The sequence below is a fragment of the Chlorocebus sabaeus genome, chromosome 14, assembly GCF_047675955.1.
Source record: "Chlorocebus sabaeus isolate Y175 chromosome 14, mChlSab1.0.hap1, whole genome shotgun sequence".
Classification (NCBI taxonomy): domain Eukaryota; kingdom Metazoa; phylum Chordata; class Mammalia; order Primates; family Cercopithecidae; genus Chlorocebus; species Chlorocebus sabaeus.
This window is the reverse complement of record NC_132917.1, coordinates 17,582,878-17,595,065: the sequence shown is the minus strand read 5'-3', so window position 1 is coordinate 17,595,065 and position 12,188 is coordinate 17,582,878.

Sequence of the window (12,188 nt, the reverse complement as noted above, 5' to 3'; positions counted from 1 at the left end):
TAGGCCGGGCGCAGTGGCTCATACCTGTAATCCCAGCACTTTGGGAGGCCCAGGCAGGCAGATCACGAGGTCAGGAGATCGAGACCATCTTGGCTAACATGGCGAAACCCCATCTCTACTAAAAATACAAAAAATGAACCAGGCATGGTGGTGGGTGCCTGTAGTCCTACTCAGGAGACTGAGGCAGGAGAATAGTGTGAACCCGGGAGGCGGAGCTTGCAGTGAGCCGAGATCGTGCCACTGCACTCAAGCCTGGGTGACAGAGCGAGACTCTGTCTCAAAATAATAATAATAATAATAATAATAAATAGAGTTTTATTAAACAATCACTGGTCTGAATATGTTCCCCAAAATTCATGTGTTGAAACTTAATGGCCAATGTTATAGTATTAAGAGATGGGGTCTTTAGGAGGAGAGCCCTCATGGATGGGATTAGAGCCCTTATAAAAGGGCTTAGGGGAGTGATTTTACTCTCCTCCTCTTCCACCATGTGAGGAGATAACGCACAAGGGGCTTCTTGGAAGCAAAGACCAAACCTGCTGGTACCTTGATCTTGGATTTCCCAGCCTGAAAAACTATGAAAAATAAATTTATGTTACTTATAGTTTGCCCAGTCTCAGGTATTTTGTCATAGCAGCATAAATGGACTAAAACAATCACCAAGGAGCTAATTTACAACTGTAGCGTGAGTGTCACAGCCTCCTGGAAATCTACAGGCTTCAGAGTTGTTGCAGGACCACTTACTGCCTGCGTAGCCTTGAGCATGTAGCTCAACTTTTATTTGTTAATTTATTCCACCAACATTTTAAGTTCTATTGAGTGCCAAGTGCACTGACCAAAGATACAGTTTAATCATTCTAAAATGAGGGTAATACTAATATTTACTTACGAGTTTGTCCTGAGATTTCAGTGCCCCACCACGCATAATAGGGAATAATAAATGTGAATTATCTTTCACAGTTCTTCCTGGCCCTTAGTACCTATACTCCTTTTCTGTATATAAAGAGAAATTTCTCATAAACAAAACAAATTCCTAGTTGGATAATGAAGAGCATCAATATAAATCCTGAATAAACTTCAAGACATACTCTTCCATTCTCACAATGAAGTACTGAGCTGTAAGTAATCTGGTTAACTGAATTCTTGTTATATGTAAACTATCCCAGGCAGAGTCGGCAAATACTGTCATATGATGACAAGCAGAATCCCTTAGGCTAAAGGGCTAGAAACATGGCTTCCAAATATGGTCTTCCTGGCAGTCAGAAGAGCTATGCTTCCATTCACTCTTTCCACCAGTCAACAAATGTTTTCCTAACAATAACATTGTACCAGGCTGGGTGCAAAGAACTGATATTTTATTAAATGTGAATTTCAAGGGCACAGATTTAGAGGTACAAATTCTTTTTTTTTTTCTTTTTTTTGAGACGGAGTCTCACTCTGTCACAGAGGCTGGAGTGCAATGGCGCGATCTCAGCTTACTGCAAGCTCCGCCTTCCAGGTTCACACCATTCTCCTGCCTCAGCCTCCTGAGTAGCTAGGACTACAGGCACCCGCCACCACACCCAGATAATTTTTTGTATTTTTTAGGAGAGACAGGGCTTCACTGTGTTAGCCAGGATGGTCTAGATCTCCTGACCTCGTGATCCGCCCGCCTCAGCCTCCCAAAGTGCTGGGATTGCAGGTGTGAGCCACCCCGCCTGGCCACAAATTCTTAATTGTCTTTATTTCTCTATTGCTGAATTTATGGCAGCAGAAAACAATTTTGGTCATTCCAGGTAAATCTGGTAATTCTTAGAGTTAAACTCTGTTAATTCAGGCTCTTTCTCTGCCCCCTTCCTTCCCTTATCCCTTGACGTATCTGTGATCATAGAGGACTGTGTACCACCCAGCAACAGGGTAAGTGGAGTAAAGTCTCCACAATGGGCCTCTGCCCACACTGGCCTCTGCTGTGATGGCCTCCCCACTGCTTGATGCTCATCCTACAACCGTGACTCATCGCTGATGTCCACTTGCTCACTGGTCCCTCAGTTGTTTGTTGAATACATTCTGTTCCCTCATGGCCCTGACCCCAGTGCTTCTGGTCCATCACTTACAGCATTTCTGAAATACCTTTGCAGGGTTCAGAAACTCTCAGCCCCTTTCCCTTCATTCAAGGCACCTGTAAGGCACTTGGCCTCCCAATTCCAGACAGTTCACTCAGCTGTCACTACTCTGGTTCCATCGCCATGCTGGAAGCAGATATTGCTTATGAAAGTGGCATTGGTATCCTTTGCCATGGGATTTTCCAAACGTATCTGGGATTTCCAGCTTCCTCCCCTTCATAGGGCCTCCGCCAACTCTCGCAAGGCTAAATCCCAAAGGACTTCCCACCATCTCATGGCAAGCTCTGTGTAGAAAAACTGGTTCTTCAACTATTCTCTTTTCCATCTGTCGTTTGTGCCAGGATTTGACTCTTGAACTTTAATAATCAATCCTTTTCTCTCAAAGTCATTGTTTTGGGCTTCCAGAGCCTATTTTTCAAGAGTCCAAAGTGAAACTCTGACGTTTATTTCTTTTTGCACTCCTATAATAACAGTAATCCTCCCTGAAGCAAAAGGATGCCTCTGACTAAATAGAAGATTATGTACAAAAATCGTGGAATGGGAAGCACTCTGGTTAATATTTTAAAACATTATCTCACTACATATTAACCACACAACATGGTCCCTGCCTTGAGAAGCTGACAGTCAGTGAGAAATTTTCACCAAATTGTGAGTTAGGCCAATTGACCAGATCCAGTGTAAGTGGCAAAGACTGGCTGTAATTAGCAAAAGCTGATTTGTAAGGCAACCCATAGATTCAACTCTATTCCAAACATTTGTGGGGCCATAACCAGAGCTCAGGTAAAGGTCCCCAGCCCTTGAACCAACACTCTTGCTTTTTCATCTGGCTCCTTCCAATAGCCACAGGGATCCCCACACTCATCCTGAAGGACACCTCAACCCACACAGCCAAGATGTCTGTAAAGCATGGTTTGAGAATATGTTGTACCAGAAGGTTTTCATTTTTCTCAAATGTGTTACCATCTAGAGATAAGTTTAAGCTAATGTCTTGGCTTGGTAGTTCTGTGGACCATAAGAACTAATATAAATACAAAGCCCAAACCTGACTGTGAGAGTAGAAAAAAATTATTCCATCCAGAATCCAAAGTGGAATGGGCAAGATTTCTTGTCAACTCCTTTCCCCTCAGTATTGTGTCCAGGCTTTAGGTAAGGCTAGTAATTACTGTCCATATTCATTGAATTTAAAAGATTGATCAGAGCAAAAGATGGATGGGTCTTGAGGAATGCCAAGTCACTACTTTTTCTCAGGAAAAGGGAGAAATTTAACCTCATAGAAACTGAGATCCACGTTTGGCCAGTTAGCCATTCCCTCCCATGGCTTTGTATAACAACAGATGATGCAAACCTGGGGCACATGGTGGACATGGTTTGTCAGACTGGTGGTGGCAGTGCCTGTAGCAGCAGGTTTGATCAATTGGCAATATTTCTGCTTTTTGCTCCTTAACCATCCAGAGTGCATTTGATTCTTGACAATTCCCAATTATGGTCTTCTCAACTCTCATGAACTCTGCGAATTCCCAAGAAATTACCCTTTGCTTAAATTTGTCAGTCATTTTTCAGTTACTTGCAACCAGAAATGCAATCAAATTTGCCACCAGGAAGGCCTGTTTCTTTCCCTCTGCTGCTTTCTGCAATTCTGAATCTTATGAGCTTTTTGCCAAGCATTCTTTCTTCCCTATGTTGGGAAGGTTTGAATGATATTATTTGTGAGTTCTGTGAGTCTAGCCTCCTGCCTCAACGATATGCCCAGGCCATCAGCCACACCAGCTTCTTTAGGAGACCGGATCTTTGGTCATTCCAGATGACCCATGGTATCTCATTTTTTAGCTGATGCCAATGGTCTGAGGGTGGAACTAGAACAGAAGAGCCACATCTCTGTGCCTTTACACTGATTGATGGTAATGTTAAAACTAACTTTTACTAGAGCTGGAACCCAGGGACACATCACCTACACCTTTATTGCTAATAGTTCCATATTTTAAATAGGATATTGGACTTTGCCTTTAGATGGATTCTACAAATTCCACAATTACCACAAATGTTTTTCTTCTTTTATCCTGAGAGAACACCACCCCAAAGCCTTTGAAACAGGTGTTAGTACATCATATGAAAGGCTCATTAAGGTCAGAAAACACTGATGTGGAACCCTCGTCTAGCCATTTCATCAGAGTTCCAACTGCTTTTCACAGGCCTCAGTTTCTGTCTCTCTAGAGCAAGTTCAGAGGTTAATATTCCCATCCATCCACCCGTCCATCCATCCATCCATCCATCTATCCCTCCTTCCCTTCATCCATCCATCCATCCATCCATCTATCCTTCCATCCATCTATCCATTCATTTCTTCATCCATTCATTCATCCATCCATCTATCCATCCACCCATTCATCCATCCATCTCAGACCTGCAGGCGCCTGACAGTCTGTTCCCTGGTGAGAAACTTGTAATCCTAGTTTTCTGTTTTCTAACCGTCTAAATTATCCTCTAAACACCCCTTCCAATGTATCCACCTCTCTTGATTGGTGACCCTCATTCACTCAAGAGAGGAAACCTTTCTAGATCAGGACTTACTCCCGGTGGGAAAAGTGTCTGCCACTTATTTCTCAGAGATGCCAGAGAATTCTCACTTGTCAGGGAAGTGATATTCCTATCTTCTTGGGGCAGACTAGCACTCAGAGAATCATGTCTAATAGCCCTGCAACTCCTTCTATATAAAATAAAATGTACAGGCACCAACAAACCTTTCATATTCCAAAGCATTCTCTCAACCAGCAGCTGGAAAAGGGCTGGCATGTTGGGGAGGACCAAAATGATAAAAGTCATCATCATCATCATCACCATCGTCATCATCCTGAAAAAAATTAAGCCTGTTTCTTTCTTTTCTTCCTCAGTCATGGATTTCTGTGGTAATACTCACATCTAAAATCAAATCTGAAAACCACTGGCCCACTACTAAACAGATTAAGGTATTCCAAATCTGGGACCACTGTTAATTCATTTAGTTAGTGTCCCATAATTCACACATATTTTAATTTTTTCTGATATTTTTATCTCAATACAAGTGGAAATACATATGAATTTTAAAACTCACATGTGTCATTTATTTAATATGCTCCCTAAATCAATGCTTTGACGGAACTATTTTTTCAAAAGATCCTACAAATGTTGCATTGGATATATTTATACAAAAAAAATTCTAACTGTGTACCATACGTATACACACACGCATATATATATATATATATATATTTCTAAACCTGGCAACCTGTCTCTTACTTGTGCTTCTCCTGCATGCCCCCCACGCCACCCCACCCCCACATATGTACACAAATCCACAGCCTCAGGTAACCTGTGGTATCCAACACTGCTGTCCTGCAACCTGTCTAGGCTCCCTACATGACCACTGATTCTATTGGCTACTCATGTCCTCCCACCAATTCTGTCACACTGCTAATGATCTCTCCTCTCCCCTGAAGAAAACCAACTTTCTCTAAAAAGCCCATGTTGGAAGACACACATTTATAAAATTCTTGGCCTAGGTCACTTTCCCCTACAGGCGATCCCATGCAGATAACAACCTGATAAATTCATGCAGGAAAACAAAAAGTTCCAGGCTCCTGATTGAAAAGTTCATTCTCAACAAGGTACCAGTGCTCAGACACAGAACCCTCTCCAGGTGAGTCCCTCACTTCTCAGACTCCTGGGTGCCATTCTGCTCAGAGCTAAGATACTACAATGAGACCCTCCTTATCTCAGTTCTATGGAATGCTTTGATTCAGGGATGGCAGGATACTGCCTGCATTTCAACGATTACTAAGAAGCTTCTGTAATGTATGCTCTTAGCTCTGGAAAGGTGGGGCAGTCCAATTCAGTAGGAAAAAAAAAAAAAAACGCTTTCAATAAATCCAAGTGGCAGGATAGAGGGGAAGAGAGAGAGGAAATGGGAATACAAGCTAGATTCAACACAGTTTCTATCCTTGGTGCGCTCTTGGTGAAGTAAGGAAGTACATATTTTTAACGAGCAAGATGATTGACTTCCTTCTTCCTGAGTTCCCTTTTTTTGGATACCTTCTCTTTGGGTCAGGTCAGGCACATGTTAAGTTGGGATAACTGAAAGAAGGCTTTGTAATAATAACTAACTTTTTTCTTTCTTTTTTTTTTTTTTTTAAGATGGAGTTTCACTCTGTCACCCAGCCTGGAGTGCAGTGGCACGATCTTGGCTCACTGCAAACTCCGCCTCCCAGGTCCAAGCGATTCTCCTGCCCCAGTCTCTGAGTAGCTGGGATTACATGTACCTGCCACCACCCCTGGCTAATTTTTTTATTTTTAACAGAAACAGAGTTTCACCATGTTGGCCAGGCTGGTCTCAAACTCCTGACCTCAAGTGATCTGCCTGCCTCGGCCTCAAAAAGTGCTGGAATTACAGGCATGAGCCACTGACCCTGGCCAACCACCCCGCCAAGTGTCTGGTATCATACAGGGGGGTTAGGATTTCAACAAATGAATTTTGGAGGGACACACAAACATTCAGACCATAGCAGGGCTGAGCTGCCTGTGATCCTGTGATTTGCTGTCAGGGGTGTGTGACTCCCCATAGGTCAAGTAGATGCTATGGGACATAGCTCAGGTTGGGCCACCTGGCAGGCACCTCACATGGGAGGACTGCCCATCTGACACAAGGACCCTATCAGCAAGAGGCCCTGCCTGGGCACTGGGGGCAGGAACTGGGGGGAAGTGGAAGAGTTGGGTCTCCCACATGCAGAGACTAAGCAGGGGTGTTCTACGGTGAGCAGCCTGTGTAAACACTCCCCCAAATGCCAAAGAAAGAGGCAGACAAATCCAGTTTCTCAGAGAGATATCTTTATTAAGGACTTATGAACAGAAACTATGTCCCAGGTGCCATGAGATGGGATGGCAAGATGGGATGGTGAATCCCTGCGCCATGATCTTTTAGACCCAGGGCTTCTATACCACAGGGAAGGAATGTGTAGGACAATTGTAGTGGACCCCTCAGCGAAAGGCAAGAATGCTATGGAATCTGTCTAAAGGCAGGATTTACAGTAACAGTAGATAAAATAGAAATCTGAGAGGCATCCCCAGAACTGGGATTAATCAGAAATCAACACGGCAGGTTAACATCCAAGATGGAGTTGCTTTATCCTTTACAAAAAGGGAAGCCCTGGAAGCCCACTAAGGAGCTAGCCCACAGAGGACATCAAGAGCCCATTCTTTAAAGAAAATGTAGTACATATATACCATTGAATTACTATGCATCCATAAGAAAGAACAAAATCATGTCCTTTGCAGCAATATGGATGCAGCTAGAGGCCATTATCCTAAGTGAATTAACAAAAGGACAGAAAATAAAATGCCACATATTCTCATGTATAAGTGGTAGCTAAACATTGGGTATTCATGGACATAAAGAAAGGGGCTAGTAGAAGAGGTGGTGAGTGGAAGGGTTGAAAACTAAGTATTGGGTACTATGCTCAGTACCTGGGTGACAGGATCAGTTGTACCCCAAACCTCAGCATCACACAATATACCAAAGTAACAAATCTGCACATACCCCCGAATGTAAAATAAAAGTTGAAATTATTTTTAAAGAAAAAGACATGAAAGAAAAAAATGCATTCCCATCAGCCAGAGTAGCAGTGACAATCAGCACAGAGAGGATTACCTGTACTGACCTAGCTAGAGACTGGCCTTTTGTCCCTCATCCAGCAGTGAGTTCACACCAGCACACACCAACTCATACCATCTTGTACGAGTGTGTTACTGCATATCTTTCCCCAATTCCATGTTCAGTAGCACCACGTTGGGAGCTTGAAATCAGCTGTGATGGGACATTTACCCCTCAGAAACCTGTAAACACTACAAATCAGGGCATTTTTCCAGACAGCCTGTTGTCAACCATTTACCAGTACACTCCTGCCTGTCTGACCCAACCTGTGCTTCCACCCATTACTAGATTGACAGCTGACTCAGGGAGGAGGCAGGGGAGGAGAAAAAGGAGGGAAAAAAGCAGACTATGCTCCAATGGCCTCTCCAAGCCCTTGGAGCATGGAAATGGCTTAGGATAAGCAAGAACAGTTTTGAATGACATATGAGGTTGGCATTTTAAACTAGACTCGACTGATTTTAATAAATAAACAAACCAAAACCTATGAAATCTCCCAAGGAAGTGGGAGGGAGGAGTTGGTTGTATGCCAGTTGAGGATAGTGATTATAAGAAATATTCTGTGCCAGCACAGTGGCTCGCACCTGTAATCCTAACACTTTGGGAGGCTAAGGCAGGAGGATTGCTTGAGCCCAGGAGTTCAGACCAGTCTGGGCAACATAAGGAAATCCTGTCTTTACAAAAAAATAAAAAATAGCTGGATGTGGTGGTGAGTGCCTGTGGTCCCAGCTACCTGAGGGGCTGAGGTGGGAGGACCTCTTGAGGGCAGGAGGTCTAGGTTGCGGTGAGCCATGATTCTGCCACTGCATTCCAGTCTAGACAACAGATTGAGAACCTGAAGAAAAGAAAAGCAAAGCGAAAAGGAAGGAAGGAAGGAAGGAAGGAAGGAAGGAAGGAAGGAAGGAAGGAAGGAAGGAAGGAAGGAAGGAAAGAAGGAAGGAAGGAAGGGGCAAGGCAAAGAGAAAGAGAAAGAAAGGAGGGAGGGAGGGAGAGGAGGGGGAGGGAAAAAGGGAGGACGGAAGGAAAAGAGTCTGTGTTTACACCCAGTGACTAGAGTGTCCTCAGAAAGCCCTTCCATCTGTCTTCCTGCAGTACCCAAGGTGTTGAGCCACAAACGGCTCTAAAACACACACATTCTCAATACACACATGATTACACCTTACTCCTTGCCTGGTCACTGAGCTGCTTCATGGTGTTGGGTTAATTGCTTTCCTCTTGGAGCTCCCTCCTTCTCCTTGGGAAAGAGACAATTGGAGGAGATGAGCTCTCCTCTCCAACATGCAAAACCTCCTCCGTAAATTCCACACACGCACACTCTGCAGGACATCACATTAGTCATCACTGAGACTGACAGTCACTTTCCTCTGCAAATTTCATAACCAAGAGAGAAGAGGAGGAACAAAGCTGAGCTAGACTGCCACGGTGGGGGATCTGCAGCAGGAGAGCCCATGGATTTTGGCATTTGAGTCTGCAGTGAGCTAGAACATCCTCTTCTGTCTGCTTTCCCACATGCATGGTCTTTAAGATAAACTGTTTGCAGGGAGCACCCAAGGCTATATTTATTGATCAACATAATCTGGAACATAATCTAGGAAGCAATCTAGAGCAGGAGTTTAAAAGCCACAGCCACAAGCTAAGAAAGGTTGAAAAAAATCAAAAGAATATTGCTTTATAACAGTCACTATATAAAAAACACACTTGCACACACGTTTATAGCAGCACAATTCACAACTGCAGAAATATGGAGCCAACCTAAATGTCAATCAACCAACGAATGCATAAAGAAAGTGTGGTATATATACACAAAAGAATACTACTCAGCCATAAAAAGGAACAAAATAATGTTATTCACAGCAACCTAGATGGAGTTAGAGACCATTATTCTAAGTGAAGCAACTCAGGAATGGAAAACTAAATATTGTATGTTCTCACTTATAAGTGGGAGCTAAACTATGAGGATGCAAAGGAGTAAGAATGTTATAATGGACTTTGGGGACTTGGGGGAAGGGCAGGAGTGAGGTGAGGGATAAAAGACTACACATTGGGTACAGTGTACACTGCTTGGTTGCTAGGTGCACCAAAATCTCTGAAATTACCACTAAGAACTCATCCGTGTATGTTAGTCCATTCTCATGGTGTTATAAGGACATACCCAAGACTGGATAATTTATAAAGGAAAGAGGTTTAATTGACTCACAGTTCTGCAGGGCTGGAGAGGCCCCAAGAAACTTACGATCATGGTGGAAAGGGAAGCAAACATGTCCTCTTCACATGGTGGCAGCAACAAATGCTGAGCAAAAGGGGGGGAAAGCCCCTTATAAAACCATGAGATCTCGTGAGAACTTACCATCATGAGACCAGCATGAGGATAACCAGCCCCATGATTGAATTACCTCCCACTGTGTTCCTCCCACCACACATAGGGATTATGGGAACTATTAGGTTGGTGCAAAAGTAATATAATTCAAGATGAGATTTGGGTGGGGATAGAGCCAAACCGTATCACCATGAAACCAAAAGCTACCTGTTCCCCCAAAAACTATTGAAATAAAAATATATGTATTACTTCATAACATATAAAAGTTATATTGAATTCCAATGTTACCATCCTTAAATAAGCTTTACTTGGGACATGGCCACACCCTTCCATGTGCATATTATCTGTGTCTGCCTTTCAGCCACACTGGCACAGTAGGGTATTTGCAACAAAGACTGCATGGCCCACAAAGCCTGAAATTTTTACTTTCTACCTTTTATGGAAGTTTGGCCAACTCGCACTCTAAGACCACGGAAACCTTATTCCTCCATGACCTGCATCCACTTTCTTCTCTGGTTAACTGAGGAACTACCTCTTCTGATCCCTCAAAGCCCAGATTAATGACACTGAAGCATTATGGCTTCGAGTGCTTCTCAATACTGGAGGACTAAGGAAGAGCAGGACACTAAGATAGCAGGGCCTCATGCCATAAAGAATGAAATCATGTCCTTTGCAGCCACAAGGATGCAACTGGCAGCCATTATCCTAAGTGAGTTACCCCAAGAACAAAAAACCAAATACCACAAGTTTTCACTTATAAATGGGAGCTAAACGTTGGTACTCAGGGACATATAAATGGGAACAATAGACACTGGGGACAACTAGAGGGGAGAAGAAAAGAGAGAGACAATAGTTGACAAACTAACTATCGGGTACTATGCTCATTACCTGGGTGATGAAATCATTTGCGTCCCAAACCTCAGCATCACACAATATACCCATATAACAGACCTGCACACATACCTCTGAATCTAAAATAATGGTTTAGTAAAACCTCAAACTTTAAGAATCCCAGAATAAAACTTAGGAAACACCATTCTAGATATCAACCTTGGGAAAGAATTTATGACTAGGTCCTCGATAGCAATTGCAACAAAAACAAAAATTGACAAATGGGACCTAGTTAAACTAAGGAGTTTCTGCACAGCAAAAGAATCTATCAACAAAGTAAACAGACAACCTAAGAATGTGAGAAAATACAAACTATACATCTGAAAAAGTCTAATATCCAAAATCTATCAGGAACTTAATTCAACAAGCAAACAACAACCCCATTTTGAAAAGTGGGCAAAAGACATGAACAGACACTTCTCAAAAGAAGACATACATGCAGCCAAGAAATAGATGAAAAAGTGCCCAATATCACTAATAATTGGATAAATACAAATCAAAACTGCAATGAGATACCATCTCACATTAGTCTGAATGGTTATCATCAAAAAGACAAAAAACAAAATGTTGTCGAGGTTGCACAGAAAAGGGGAATGCTTATACATCGTTGGTGGGAATATGAGAGAGTTCAGCCACTGTGGAAAGCAGTTCGGAGATTTCCTAAGGAACTTAAAACAGAACCGCCATTCAACCCAGCAATTTCATTACTGGGTATATACCCAAAGGAAAATGAATCAATTTCCAGAAAGACACATGCATGCGTATATTCATTGCAGCACTATTCACAATAGCAAAGACATGGAATCAATCTAGGTGCCCATCAATGGTGGATTGGATAAGGAAAATGTGGTATATATATACCATGGAATACTACACATCCACAAAAAAAAAGAACAAAATCATGTCCTTTGCAGCAACATAGATGTAGCTAGAGGTAGTGAATGTAGTGAATTCACTACATAGATGTAGTGAATTAGCGCAGAGAAAATCAAACACGGCATGATCTCAGGCATAAGTGGGAGCTAAACACTGAACACACATGGACATAAAGATGGCAACAGTGGACACTGGGGACTACTAGAGGAGGAATGGTGGGAAGGGAGCAAGGGTTGAAAAACTACCTATCGGGTGGTCTTCTTGCTACCTCAGGGATGGGATCATTTGTACTCCAATCCTCAGCAATGCGCAATTTACCCAGGTA